This window comes from Trachemys scripta, chromosome 6, assembly GCF_013100865.1.
Source record: "Trachemys scripta elegans isolate TJP31775 chromosome 6, CAS_Tse_1.0, whole genome shotgun sequence".
Lineage (NCBI taxonomy): Eukaryota > Metazoa > Chordata > Testudines > Emydidae > Trachemys > Trachemys scripta.
Window position 1 is genome coordinate 121,500,216 of NC_048303.1, and position 15,753 is coordinate 121,515,968.

The window sequence follows — 15,753 nt, forward strand, 5'->3', positions numbered from 1 at the left end:
CATTGCACTGCCCCCCAGCTCCTCCCCTCCCCCTTCTTTCCCCTAGACACCCTATATAAAGGTCTTTCCAGCCGAGCCAACATTCTGGCCCCAATATCCTGGGGAAAGTGGGGACTGCATGTTTGCTGAATTTGATTGCCAGTAGGGGGCAGCACCGTGGAGAGCAACAAACATAGGACTTGATTCAAAGCCCGTTGAAGTCAATGGGAGACTGGCCATTGACTTCTGTGGACTTCGGATCAGGCCCATAGATATTTGGAAGTTTGGGGCCCTAGGCAGACTGACAAACTTTCATCGCCAGCAGCTGGTCGCCCATACAAAACAGCCACTGCATGATTCACTGCTCCTGATAACGAGCTGTTCACTGTCTCCCTGGGGTTGTGGCAGGCAGGAATGCTAGCTACCAACAGCCTGCCAATAGTGGTCAGATCTAGCCAGAGTAAGGCCAAATAAGTGATCAAATCATATGTGGAAGAGCTCGCCCTCAATTCCATTACGGACACAAAACTTTCCGCAAACTCTGACACTGCCAGATGGTGCAGACATTTTATGCAGTACATAAGAACAGTTGGTTTTCTAGATCGGCTACCACAGGCAGATTCCGTTATATAGGTTAAGTATCTTTTTCCTGCCTTGCACCTGATGCCCTTTCTCCTTATTTGAGTGCATTTCTTATTGTGGATGACGATCCTTTTTCTGTGCGAAAATGAAATGAAAGAAAAACACAAACAAAGAAACATGTTTTATAACAGAATTCCCTCATTCTGTGCTGGCTGTGTGGCCCATTCCAACCCAGCCTTTAGCAGGTTTGTTACAGTTCACTCATTCTATAATACTGAATATATTTTAGGTACATAGGGTGTTTAGGTCTAATAGGAGGTAAGGGCACAATTCTCTGATTATTCCCGTCATACGGTAACTGCCCCATTTTTCCTTTGGACAAACTGCAGTGTCACTGGACCTATTGCGGTTGTATTGTACTGTGTTACTGAAGTCATTTGCTGCATTATAAACATGTTATAAGGACACTTGCCACGTGAGTCACTGTTCATGTCTATCAGAGGTTCCTTTATTCAAGAGAAAATGCAGTTTTCACTTTTTAAAGTGAAATAAACGAACAGTTGTAAATTGCAAAAAATCAATTGGTAAGAAAGCATGAGTCCGTACTGCGGTGCTGCGGATAAAAGGGTTTAATTTTAATTCTTCTGGGTTGTACAGCATTATTGGGCAGAATAGATCTGAACCCAGAATTGACATTGCAGATTTACATGGTGTTGTCACATTTAATTAAATTCAGCGCACATTTCAAAGGGGAAATAATTTAATTGAGGGCAGATTCTGCTACCCTTCCTCAAGCTTGTGCCATGAGCAATCCCACTGAAATTAATTTCAGCACTCGCAGAGTGGAGTACTACTTATTGCGAGTAGGTATGGGACACTCGGACCCGAGGGACTACTTATGTAGCAAGGTATTGCTTATTATGATTAAAAATGGCAGAATCTGGCCTTGGCTGGAAACAAATACAGAGACCAAAAGACCTGCAATGTCATATGCTGTGGAAATGTAATTAAGAAATAACAATTGAGGTGCACACTGTTTCCTGTAGCTTAATAACCAGCTGGGAAGAGTTGATGGCCCATGGCAAAGCTAAGGATCATTGATCTTAACCAGGCATCGAGCCCATCAAAACGCCAATGTCAATATTTGCATTATAACAGGGGCATTCAAAAAAGCAGTTTTAAAAACTATCTCATGTCTCTGTTTTTGCATTTTTGACGCATCAAGCCCATGCTGCGACTGGCATCACTGTCAAGTCACTTTGCGTCTCCCAGGCATGGGTACCATAGACTCGCTCACCATGTGTCTAGTTTTTCCCCCCATTTGTCTAATAAAGAGGAGTAACTGCAGCATTGTTGAAAATCATTAAACGTTAATTAATGAGAGTGAAGTGCCACAGCCAACATCATTAACAGGTTTCAGTTTTTGCAAGCTGAATTGCCACAGATACATAAAATCACAAGTAAGAATCACTCAGCCAGCTGTTTCAACATCACATTGTCGACACTGAAGAGCACTGACACGTGCATTATGCTGAAACAGCTGGCAGAGAGTTTTTAATTTGCATGTGCTTTTTATTAATGTTCATAAAGAAACAAGCAATAAAAGCTACACAAAGGTAAACAACTTATAGCTTGTATGTTACCAAATACTGCACATTTCATAGGCTAGCCAATGAAATTATACGATTACACAACTTGTCAAAGCTGCAGGACCAGACAACATAAAATCAGACAATATTACGCACACATAACATGCTAGGGTGGCAGTAACAGTAATAGTAAAAACCAGATGTACATAAATGGGCACAAAAGGGAAGGAAGAGATGGGGTGGAAGGGAAAATGCAGAGAAGACAGGTGGAATGCGAGTCTGGTATTTGCTGCAATGGTACGTCAGCATTCTTTACCCAAATGTATCAAGAAACGGGGTCCATATTCTTTCATTTAACTGTTTTGTACGTCGATAAACTATTCTTTCTTTCTCTGCTAACTCAGAGAGGTCCGAATACCCCTGCTCTATTCTGGACATAAGTCTTCTCTTCCGTTTTTGTAAAATCATGTACTTGGTAATCAAGACCCAAAGGCTTTGTGGTGGAGTTAATCGCAGCATCGTCGGTACATAACGTAGCTTATACTTCGGTAGAGTGTTTTTAAAGTTATTTGTTTTATGTGCTGAACCCACGTAGAGATGCTTTTTGGTGTCTATTTTCTCTGCATTTTTGAAATATGAGTTGATTTTCTAAATCTGCATGTACATTTCAGAGACCAGGTCCTCATGTCCATTTTTATACTAAATGCTACATTTTATTATTTTTAATAAGTGCCAATCCCTCTTCTTTCACGTGAAGACCCACTGAATCTTGCATTTCAAGTCAATGGAAAAACTCTCACTGGCTTACGAGCAAGTAAGCTTGTTTTTGTTAGAGTATCTTGCATGATATGGTTGCTGCATTTTCCATAGGCGTGTGCTCTAGGAATTATTTTAGGGAAGTCCTTTGGCCTGTGTAACACAGCAGGTCAGACTAGACGATCTAGCCTTAGAATCTATGAGTCGTTCACAAGTTCTTTTTGTATAAAGGAGGGATAGCTCAGTGGTTTGAGCATTGGCTTGGTAAACCCAGGGTTGCAAGTTTAATCCTTGAGGGAGCCATTTAGGGATCTGGGGCAAAAATCTGTCTGGGGATTGATCCTGCTTTGAGCAGGGGGTTGGACCTAGATGACCTGAGGTCCCTTCCAACTCTGAGATTCTATGAAAGTTCTATTCTATAAGTTTGTCTCATTAGCATTCTATTTAACACTATTTTGACCATCATTGCTTTGTTCTGAGAACATTTTCCACTGTGCAAAGTTACACCTTCAGGTCCAATTCCTCTCTCACATGGGTGGAAATCAGAATTAATACTATTCAAATCAATGGAGTTACCTCCCAGGTTAGACTGACATGAGCAGAGAATCAGGCTCGCTTACTGTTACCAGCGTAATACCTTGGACAACGATAAATTATCCCACCTGCTATTTCAATCTGCTCTTTTATCTGGGTAGGGATAATTTCTCCCCACACGCAACTCTCCTGACATTGTGCACTTTCATGTAATTTGGCCCAGAGAGACCCATTACTCATCCTTGTCGTGTAAGTGGCAAGCAATGGAAATTCTGACGCCAGTTGAATTGCACACCTCCTTGGGACCAGTTAAAGAAAACGAGGAAGAACGACGTTCCTTCAAAGGCTTCTGGAAGCAAATAGGATGGAATTTCATCATGCACTTTCTATGTGCACTGCGTTTCTTCTCCTGAATCCAACAGAGAATACTTTTGCAAACTAGAGGCACTTAGGGCTGGATTTTGAAAAATCCTCAGCAGTGGGACCAGAGCTTAGTAGAGCCTGGATGGTTACACCAGCTGGAGATCTACTAAGTCAGTGTAAGCGTGAACCTGGATAGCCTTATGTCTATGAACAGTACTATTGGGATCAATCAGTGCAGATCTCCTGGCCTTTGGGATTCAGCTCCCTTCAGTGACTGAAGGGCAACATTGTGAGGAGAACTTTGCAGTTTGCTCCATTCCACCAGTGGGTTTTCCAATGGGCGAGCATGGCTTGGCCCTTAACTACTATAACTTCTAGGATACAAGTTAATGGGATTTGGGACCTGGTCTTTGACATGGTCCCTGATGACATGTCATTTAGCTCTAATAGCATGCTGACAAACAAGTCAGATTTGGCCATGTATATTTCCAGTTCCAACCGGAGTAGAACAAGGCTGTAAGACATTCAGGGGTGTGGATTGGTTCTTACTGGAGTTGGCTGCTGAGTGAGAGGAAATTATCTGTGATGGATCTGGCAAGTTAGAAATGGAATTTTGGTCACTTTTCACCAACATTCATATGTGGGAACTGGGAAGCTTTGTTGTCGGAATGTTCATGGAAGATGAATTTTGGCCTTGTGGTCGATATTAGTTTTGGAGGGAAACTGTATTCCAGACGTAGGAATCTTCCTTTACTACCCAATCAATCATCCAAAGAAGAATGCTGTTTACATACAGTCAATAACCATGCTTTGCACAAACTTCAGTGCCAGCTGGGCCATTGGTGCAATGCTGTTGTGTCCACACTAGGGGGTATGTCTACACTAGAAACACTACAATGGCACAGCTGCCCCGATTTGGTGTAGACATTTATTACAGCAATGGGAGGGTTTCTTCTGTCACTGCAGTAAATCCATCTCTGCGCCAGGCAGTAGCTAGGTCAATGGCAGAATTCTTCCATTGACCAAGCGCTGTCTACACTGGGGCTTAGATTGGTTTAACTATGTTTCTTAGGGGTGTGAATTTTTCATACCCCTGCGTGACATAGATAGGTTCCCCTAAGTTTTAGATGTAGAGTAGGTCTCTGACTATCCCCTGGCATCTGCCTGGGCTCCAAATGTGTCTTTTTAGCACGTCTGTCTTCCACCAGAACTACCTCTTGTTGATCGCGTGCACTGATGTCCTCTAAAAGTGGTGACAAGTCCAAGCTAAGCAATGCTTTACACAGCAGAGGGACAGACCAACTAAATATTTCTCTGATCCTGAGCCAGAGCCCTACCACATTGGCTGTTCCACTTCATCCCGGCTAGGACGGACCATGTGCATCTATGCTGCAATTATTGTATCTCAGTAACTGTGCTGCATTGTGATGGGTGGCAGAAAGCTAGAAACCAATCTATTAAAACATTTCTCTTGGTACATTATATAAGCAATATTGTTCCATATGAGACATTGTTTAGCAACAACAACTGTGGCAAAGGATGGTGTGGCTCCCACACCCCCGGCCAGAGCCCTGACACAGAGGCAAAGGCAGGGACCTGAGTAGGATCATATATACACACTGCAGTTACTAATTTGTCTGCCACAGTGACAGTGGCAAATGGTGAGAGGGAACAGTGGTAAATGTAATAATTGCATGAGGCAGACTCATGAAATATTGCTGTACTGTGTTTAAAACCAGCACAGCACCTCGGGGAGGAACTGTGTCCCCCAGAGCCCAGGCTGAACACAGTTAAATTAGATGGACGTTGGTGTATGACTTCACCATGGAAAAAGCCCCGATCAGTGCCCTGCCACAGAGACAATTAAATACCCAGATGGGAATCCGGCCACAACGTTTTCAGCTGGGAGGCTGCATGAACATGCCACACACAATTATTCCGTTTGACTGTGATGGGAGACAAAGCATTCTAAATTGGACCTCGCCTAGAGTTAGGCTTGGCAAAATTAGTAGATGCTGAGATTCAAAAAATTAAAGCTTTGTGATGGTTAAACTACAAATTGTCCACATCACAGGTCAAAATATACCAAGTAAATGTCCTTAAATCTAACTTTCATAAGTTCTCAAGCAGCATTGTTCTTACTTTGTCCATCTGTTAATTTTGATTATAATCGATGGAAGTATTTTTCTGTTGTTGGTTTGTGTGTGTGGTGAAATTGACATGTACTGACATTTACCAATAAAAAAATAATCCTTTCAGATCTACCTACAGTACTCAAATAACTCAATTTCTCTATCAGCGATGTCTAAGACAAGGCCCGATGCAAGATCACCTGGCCTTAAAAATAGAATAGGTTCTATAATTACAGCTGGACTGGAAATGGTTTTCCCATCCCCTGAGTTTAAGATTTCAATTTTTTTGTTCTGAATTGGGATGAAATACCGAAAACTAAAACTAAAATAAAATTTGCAAACCAATAATCCAAAAAATCCAATTGGATTGGGTTAGTCAAACCACTTCATTTTGATAATTTCAAGATGTTTCATTTCAATTTTGACCTGGTTATCTTTTAATTTTGTTTAGTTAGTATATACTAACTAAAATTTCAAAAACAAAAAGTCTTTTTAAATAGAAAAGAACAAAACTTTTCAGTTAAAAAATGTCATGGAAAATTGAATATTTTCCCCAACATTCTTTTGAATTGGGAGATTCATCAAAACTGGCCCTTTTCTGTGAACGGTTTTGGTTTTGATGAACTGGCATTTTCCAATGAAAAAAATGTTTCACTGGAAAATTCTTAACCAGCTCTACCTAAAATCCCCTAATCCTGCAGGCTTGGCACCTCCTAGTGTCACAAATTGTTCTCACCCTCTTCCTGAAAGAATTGATGGTCCAGTGACTTTATTGTTTATCCAGTAACGAAAGGAGAACAACTCCATGTGACTAAGGTGAAAATAACGATCAACCTCACATGCCCAATTCAAGAGCAATGCGGAGGCTGACTTCCATTTGCATTGAATATTCAGCTGCCAATCCTGCAAGTTGTCCCAGTTCTTTATGACTGTGTTAGCCAGTGGGGTGCCGTATGGTCAAAGGGGGTGGTCTGTGCTGAACCGCTGTTGGGAACAGGGACTTGCTGAATCACTAACAAACCTATGAATGTCAAAGTCTGCTGGCAAACAAAAGACACGGAGAAAAACGTGCTAAATTTACTGAATATACCTGCCACTGCAAATAGTTTATCCAACTCTAATTCTCACTATAGGTGTTACTCCTATGCATACATATAAACTGATTGGCAAAATGCAAAACCTTTTTACTTTATTAAGTGGTCAGTTAACCCACAGACAGTACAGTGGGTTAGACAGAATGCACACCTTAATGATATAATATACACAGAATAGGGCAAGATCTATCTATTATCAGTATGTCTACCTAGAAATACCATATATGCAATTTTAAGATATGTAAATGCTGTTTTCTAATTTTGTCACTTTTCTGTATTATATGTTCTTCATATAATACATGCATACCAGCAATATAACAGATCTCAGTGAAATAAACAGGACGTAGATAATTGTGTTTTATATCGGCTATTCAGTATGTTGTACTGATCCCATTGTTTGGTGTTGGCAGAATAGAGCTGTGGAGTGAAATAACATTCATTGCAAACTCTGCCAAGCTGACCTCATTGTGGTATTGTTATATGGGATTCATACAGAGTCAGGAGGAAACACTATGATTGATGGGTGCAGACATATCCATGCTACAGGCAATGGGATTTTTGTCTGTAATGTATCAGGGGGAGAAGTGTCTGTTCTACCCCCCCTTGCTCCTCTGCATGACCATGGCTGTGATTCATCAGTGTACTCAGACACATAGTGAATGTTAAACACACGAGTGAGTTCAATGGGACTGCTCAAATGCTTGAAGTCAGGCATGTGTTTAAGGGCCTGTCTTCACTACCAGGGTCAGTTGACCTAAATTATGCTACTCCAGCTACGTGAATAAAGTAGCTGGAGTCGACGTAGCTTAGGTCAATTTACCGCAGTGTCTTCACTGCGCTGCCTCGACAGGAGACACTCTCCGGTTGACTTCCCTTACTCTTCTCGGGGAGCTGGAGTACCGGAGTCAACCAGAGAGTGCTCTGCCATCAATTTAGCGGGTCTTCATTAGACCCACTAAATCGACCCCGAGCGTCAATCTCCCTGTAGTGAAGACCAGCCCTAAATCCCATTGAAGTCAAGTGGATGTGAGCATGGGCTCAAGTGATTTGCTAAAGCAGGGCCTGTTCTGGGATTACACTAATTGAATATATGAAGATATGTGACTCTCAGACAATTTTGGAGACAGGTGATGATCATTATAATACTATTTCACAGGACTCCTGCCACTGATTTAAGGGTTTAGGATTGGGCCTTTTGCATAGGTTGTTAGGGATGGTTTTTACCTTTGCTGTGTAACCATGAGTAATTCATTCACCTTCTCTTTGACCACTTGTGAAATGGAGATTAAAATACTGGTTTATTTCACAGAGCATCATGAGACTTAACACAATTAAAATCAATGGGGCTACTTGTGCTTAAAGGTATGCACAGTGATGAGTAAGAGGGAAATTTTCAGAGGCACAAATGGGTGTCAGACGTCCAAGACCCACTAACTTTCAATGGGTATCGGGGCCTTGATTGCCCTCAGTGCCTTTGCAAATCTCCACTTTATTGACTCAGCCTAAAATCCCTTTGGGTGTCTTGGATTCAGGCTACACTGAAGTTTGAAGCATTGTTCATGTTGTAATTAATGAGTAGCTTCCATATCTGCTTGCTTTCCATAGCCTCTGCTTGGATTAGATGTATTTGAAGTGCGTTTGTATGGTGAATTGATCAAATAGATTTTTGATGGGTGAATTTAAGAGACGCACTGACTATTTTTCCATTAAACTGTTGGCAAGGGATTTTCATCAGTGAATCTCAACACAAACGGCTCTTTGGAAGGCAATAATCATGGTTGTTGCTGAGAGGAGACTAGAAATGAAAATCACTGAGGTGACAGTATTATCGAAGGTACCGGAATGTGGTTTCAAGACATAGCACCAGATACTTTGCCAGTGTAAATCAATGTAGAGTCAGAGGCCAAGCCAATTTAAACCAGCTTAGGTTCCACCCTGTATAGTCATTGAGGAACAGACCTGATCACCCATATTCATGCCTAGCTTGTAGATTGCTTATAGAATCAGGGCTTTATTCTGCAGTCAGTCCCATTGAAATCAGTTGGAATTACTCAGTCAGGAAGGTCCTATACAGTGGATCCAGATCCCGTGTAAACTGATGTAATGCCATGGGAGACTAACTGATTTACAGCAACCTAGCATCTGGTGCAATGTGAGTAAAAGTGGCAGAATCTGGCCCTTATGTTTTTAGTCTCTATGGGTCAGTGAAATCAACTGGAGTTAGGTGGCAAAATACCTTTAAAACGCTGGCCCTATGCCTTTCTTTTCTCAATCCTGGTTGTCTCTACGCTTACTTTCTTCTATTGATCCCATTGTCCCGGCAGTAATGTAAATGAAATCCTGCCTGAGTGTTCAGCAGGTGTCCGGTCTCCTTTTGTTGTATTTGTAAATTAATATCAAGAGTGGATGGGGCTTATTCAGAGTCCTGTGATGGATGTGTGGTCTGGATCCGCTGATTGTAGGGATACGCTGCAAACAGCTGAACTAGGATGTGTTCCGTTTAGCAGCCATTTGTCAGACAGCCCATCCAGAATGCGTCTATTTCGATAAGGAAAAATGATTAAAACTCACCAAGCTGTGAGCAAAATGATTTGCCTCTGGGGACAAAGGAAATCTGAGACGCATCAATGGTTTCATTTAGGACTGATCGTTAAAAAACAACAATGAGCAAACAAAGAATGGAGGAAAAAGAATGACTGTTGATATTGGAAAATCAAAGAGAAACAATTCTTTTTAGGAAGGTTTTGCTTCGTCAGCAAAGTGATTTGGTCTTGCACCAGACGCTTTATCATTAAAGAAAGAGCAGAAAGTTACGTCTTTGCAGAGAAAATATTGACACATGAAATCAAAATGTTAAAACGCTGTTTTGAGATTTTTCTAAGCCTGTTGTCCATTGGCTTGAACTGTAGCATCAAATGCATAACTGCAAATGAGCATGGTGCACAATAGAATCATAGAACTGGAAGGGACCTTGAGAGGTCATCTAGTCCAGTCCCCTGCACTTAGGGCAGGACTAATTATCTAGATCATTCTTGATGGGTGTTTGTCTAACCTGCCCTTAAAAATCTCCAATGATGGAGGTTCCACAACCTCCCTGGGCAATTTATTCCAGTGCTTAACCATGCTGACAGTTAGGAAGTTTTTCCTAATGTCCAACCTAAACCTGCAATTTAAGACCATTGCTTCTTGTCCTATCCTCAGAGGTTAAGAAAAACAATTTTTTTTCCTCCTCCTTGTAACAACCTTTTACATGCTTGAAAACTGTTATCATGTCCCCTCTCAGTCTTCTCTTTTCCAGACTAACTAACCCAATTTTTTCAATCTTCCCTCATAGGTCATGTTTTCGAGACCTTTAATCACTTTTGTTGTTCTTCTCCAGACTCTCTCCAATTTGTCCACATCCTTCCTGAAATGTGATGCTCAGAATTGGACACAATACTCCAGTTGAGGCCTAATCAGAGCGGAGCACAGTGGAAGAATTAATTTTCATGTCTTGCTTACAATACTCCTGCTAATTCATCCCAGAATGATGTTTGCTTTTTTTTGCAGTAGTGTTACACTGTTGACTCATATTTAGCTTGTGGTCCACTATAACCCCCAGATCCCTTTCCACAGTACTCCTTCCTTGGCAGTCATTTCCCATTTTATATGTGTGCAACTGATTGTTCCTTCTTAAGTGGAGTACTTTGCATTTGTCCTGATTGAATTTCATCCTATTGACTTCAGACCATTTCTCCAGTTTGTCCAGATCATTTTGAATTTAATCCTATCCTCCAAAGCACGTGCAACCCTTCCCAGCTCGTTATTGTCTGCAAACTTTATAAGTGTACTCTGTATGCCATTATCTAAATCATTGATGAAGTTATTGAACAGAACTGGACCAAGAATTGATCCCCACTCGTTATGCCCTTCCAGCATGACCGGGAACCACTGATAACTACTCACTGGGAACAGTTTTCCAACCAGTTTTGCACCCACCTTAAAGTAGCTCAATCTAGGTTGCATTTCCTTAATTTATTTATGAGAAGGTCATGTGGGACTGTATCAGAAGCTTTACTAAAATCAAGATACACCACATCTACCGCTTCCCCCCTATCCACAAGGCTTGTTACCCTGTCAAAGAAAGCTATCCGGTTGGTTTGACACAATTTGTTTTTGACAAATCCATGCTGACTGTTTGCAAATTGATTGCTTAATTATTTTCTCAATTATCTTTCCAAGTACAGGAGTTAAGCTGACTGGTCTGTAATTCCCCGGGTTGTCCTTATTTCCCTTTTTATAGACTGGTACTATATTTGCCCTTTTCCAGTCTTCTGGAATCTCTCCCATCTTCCATGTCTTCTCAAAATAATTGCTAATGGCTCAGATATCTCCTCAGTCAGCTTGAGTATTCTAGGATGCACTTCATCAGGCCCTGGTGACTTGAAGACATCTAACTTGTCCAAGTAATTTTTAACTTGTTCTTTCCCTATTTTAGCTTCATTTTCACTGGCATTCACTATGTTAGACATCCAGTCACCACCAACCTTCTTGGTGAAACCTGAAACATAGAAGTCATTAAGCACCTCTGCCATTTCCACATTTTCTGTTATTCCCTCCCCCTCCCCCATAATTGAGTAATGGGCTTACCCTCTCCTTGGACTTCCTCTTGCTTTGAATGTATTTGTAGAATGTTTTCTTGTTACCCTTTATGTCTCTAGATAGTTTGATCTCGTTTTGTGCCTTGGCCTCTCTAATTTAGTCCCTACATACTAGTGTCATTTGTTTATATTCATCCTTTGTAATTTGACTTAGTTTCTACTTTTTGTAGGACTCTTTTGATTTTTAGATCATTGAAGATCTCCTGGTTAAGCCAGGGTGGTCTCTTGCCATACTTCCTATCTTTCCTTCGCAGTGGGATAGTTTCCTCTTGTGCCCTTAATAATGTCTCTTTGAAAAACTGCCAGTTGTCTTCTATTGGTTTTCCCGTTAGACTTGCTTCTCATGGGATCTTACTTACCAACTCCCTGAGTTTGCTAAAGTCTGCCTTCTTGAAATCCATTGTCTTTATTTTGCTGTTCTTCCTCCTACCATTCCTTAGAATCATAAACTCTACCATTTCATGATCACTTTCACCTAAGCTGCCTGCCACTTTCAAATTCTCAACCAGTTCCTTCCTGTTTGTCAAAATCAAATCTAGAATAGCCTCTCCCCTGGTAGCTGTCTCCACCTTCTGAAATAAAAAATTGTCTCCAATACATTCCAAAAATTTGGTAGATCATCTGTGCCCTGTTGTATTATTTTCCCAACATATCCCTTTTTTTCCCTGCTGGTCCTTCCTGAGCAAGCTGTACCCTTCTATACCAATATTCCAGTCATGTGTATTATCCCAATACAACCCTGATACTGCAATGCGGTCTGCTAGTATAGAAATGTAGGGCTGGACAGGACTTCAGGAGGTCAACCAGTGCTCCTACCAAGCTGAGGCAGGAATAAGTGCATGTAGACCATCCCTGTCAGATGTTTGTCTGTGGTGAGGACCCTTACACCTTAATGAAATCAGTGGAACTGGGTGCCTGTGGATCCCCTGGCAGAGTCAGGGACTGTGGCCTGATTCAGCAAGGTACTTAAGTATGGGCATAATTGTAAGCATGTGGGTGGTTCCGTTGAAGTCAGTGGGATTACTCATGTGCTTAAAGTTAAGCATGTGCTTTAGTACCTGGCTGAATCGGGGCCGGAATGGGTGCTCTGTGTGTGTGTCCAATTGCTTGTAAAGCCATGTCCCTGCGTCGTCACTGGTCTCAGCTGCACAGGGCTGAGAGGGCTCTAAAATGCTCTGAAGCCTTCAAGACTAGAAATCCGTGCTTTGCCCGTCCTATGGCACACAGCTCCCGTTTCTAACCATGGCAGGTCACCAGCATGAGCAGCCTCTCAGACAGCGAGACGCTCACACAAAGAAGCACCACCACTGTCGCAATGGCGAATCTTGCCCGTGGCGGGAGTAACTGGACACAGTGTGAGGGTGGTGGTGCAGGGGAGCAGGAGGTGGGGTTATTCCACAGTTGGTGAGAGAAAGAGGAAACGTTTCTGGGGCTGGCTCATCTCTGAACAAGATGGCGGCTGCTCGGAGCTGTTGAGAGGGTTGGAATGTGTCCTGGGGGAGAAGGATTAGTGAGCAGAGTACAGATGAGACTGTCCAAGGGGCATGGTGACTCCATACCACACGGCTCTGCGGTCTATCCCCACCACTACGTGAGATGGACCGATGTGTGGCGATTCGTACATTTTGACACAGTCTGAGGATTTTACAGGGGAATTAACTGAGCTTACGTAGCCAGTATCAGAGACAGGCCCGAACTGACTCCCTGTCTCTGACACCTTGGGAGGCAGGCAGAAGTTTAGAAATCTGGCTCTGACTTTTGCAACCGGCCTCAATGCTCATAATGGGCTGAATCCAACCCACAGATCTGAATGCTCCTCGGGCGCTGAAGCCCAGATCTGAATGTTCTGGCTCAAACATTCTCTATTTCATACCACAGCAGCATCAGAATAGCTGTTCCTTCAAGGCCTGATCCTGAACCGCTGAACTCAATAGCACATTTCCCATCCATTTCAAGGAGCACAGATCCAATGCTCAATGAAGTCAATGGAAATATTTCTATTGATTTCAGGAGGATATTGGATAGGCCCCAGTCCACAGGGTGTCTAACTGTAAGAAGGACAGGAGTCCCATTGAGATCAGTGCAGTTGCTTACATGCTTATAGTTAGGCAGACACTTAAATACTCGCTGAATCATGGTCTGATATAACTTACTGGCTGGTAGCCTATTATTTTACCTGCAGTTTGATCGCAGTGACTTGCTTATAGCCCAACCTTGCATTTCTCGTGCATCCAGAGCTCCCATTGGCTTCAGTGGGGACATGAACAGGGTTCGTAGTAGCTAAAACTACACATACAGCGTACTGTCCCCCCTTAGGATTTTAGTCCGATGCTGACCATTTTGATGTATGGGTTAAACAATGAAATCAAGAAGAGTGGTAGAATGTATTAGTGCTCTTACTTACACAGCCGAAGATCACACGGCAGGATATTTACAGCAAGCGAGGTCTTTCAGCCTCGATTGATTATTCTGCAATTTTAAATTAGCTAATTTCAAACTGGTTGGGCTCAGTCATTGCAGAAACACATTAATACAAACAAAATAAATTAAATCTGCTAACTTTTGATGTGCATCTGATTACAGTTAAAATGTGTCATTACCTATACAAATGAAACTGCTTACCAGCTACTTATCAAGACATTGCAGCATGACTTGAATCCTGTCGCTTTTTTGTAGCGCTGTCGACCTTGGAGCAATGTCAAACGTGCAGCAGGCATCCACACGAGTTTGGAATTCAAAGTACCGAGATGTATCGTTTAAGGAAGTAAATTAAAACAAACAAACAAGCAAAATGTCCTTTGGTGGGCGAAGTGGTGAAATTGTTTTGATAACTCTCTAGGCCGGGAGAATGGAATGAAGAAACAGGAAAGCAGATGGCAAATAAAGAAAAGATAAAAAAGGATAAGAAATCCATCTGGGTGGATGGATAAGTAGCTAGGCAGTTAGGCAGTACTTGCCCACTTCTATCTGTCTGATCAATCATTTTCACATTTTTTTTTCCTCATCAGAGGGTGTAGGCCCAACTGGCTGGTTTAGAAAGCAAACATCTGCTTTGTGCTTAGGGCACTGGGCAAGGAGCTAGCTTCAAGTCTCAACCATGGCATGCATTCCTTGTGACCTGGGGAAAGTCACTTACTCTCTGGGCGAGATGTAACTTTACAGTCTGCCCTGAGAAAGAATCAGTGCATATCCGTATTGCCCCAGAAGCAGAGAATGAAACGTGCTTCAGATTCATAATAACCACTCTCCTTTCTCTGGGAAGGGAGAAAGTTGCTTCACCCCTTCTTGAAGAGCAGTGCTTTCCTCCCAGCCAGCTGCTCTGGCCAGCATTTGAGAAGGAATGAAGCCTGCAGGCTCTGTGGCCTGAGTGTTTGTCTTTGCACTGATGTTAGATTCTCAGTGGTTTGAGCATTGGCCTGCTAAACCCAGGGTTGTGAGTTCAATCCTTGAGGGGGCCACTTAGGGATCTGGGGCAAAATCAGTACTTGGTCCTGCTAGTGAAGGCAGGGGGCTGGACTTGATGACCTTTCAAGGTTCCTTCCAGTTCTAGGAGATGGGATATCTCCATTAATTATTATTATTCATCCATCGAATCCCATGAAAAATGATGTTTCAATTAGAGCTGTTGGAAACATTTTTTGATAATTTTTTTTGTCAAACAATTTTTCTCTTCAAAAATGATTTCTTTCCTTGAAAAATAGTTTTCCATTAAACTGTTCATTTTTTTGTGCTGAAAATCAGAAAAAAATGGTTCAGTTTTAAATTTTTCAACAAAAACGTGTAGGGAAAAAAAATAATTCCCCAACCAGCTCTAGTTGTAATCTGTGGCAAGCAATTTATTTTATACTGAAATTAAACTTACGTCAGCCATTTTCCTCGTAGCCAATTTCTGAGCACAACACAAGCGGTGGTGTTTAGTGTCTATAGCTCCATTGATCTTTGGGGCCCAGACCTGCTCCTGAGTTAATGGCAAAACTCTCACTTCCCTTGGGGCTCAGAGTGTGCTGCTACAGTTTAAGGTGACCTTTTTCTTCTTTTTCCAAGTCCTTTTACCGTTAATCAACATCCACCAATCAGATCCTTT

At 42.0% G+C, this 15,753-nt stretch overlaps 1 protein-coding gene across 2 annotated transcripts in view; it reads left to right on the forward strand.

Moving 5' to 3' along the window:
• The window catches only part of CPLX1 (complexin 1), a 201,228-nt gene that overhangs the window by 1,692 nt on the left and 183,783 nt on the right, over positions 1-15,753 (forward strand). The gene's annotated exons all lie outside the window — the stretch shown is intronic.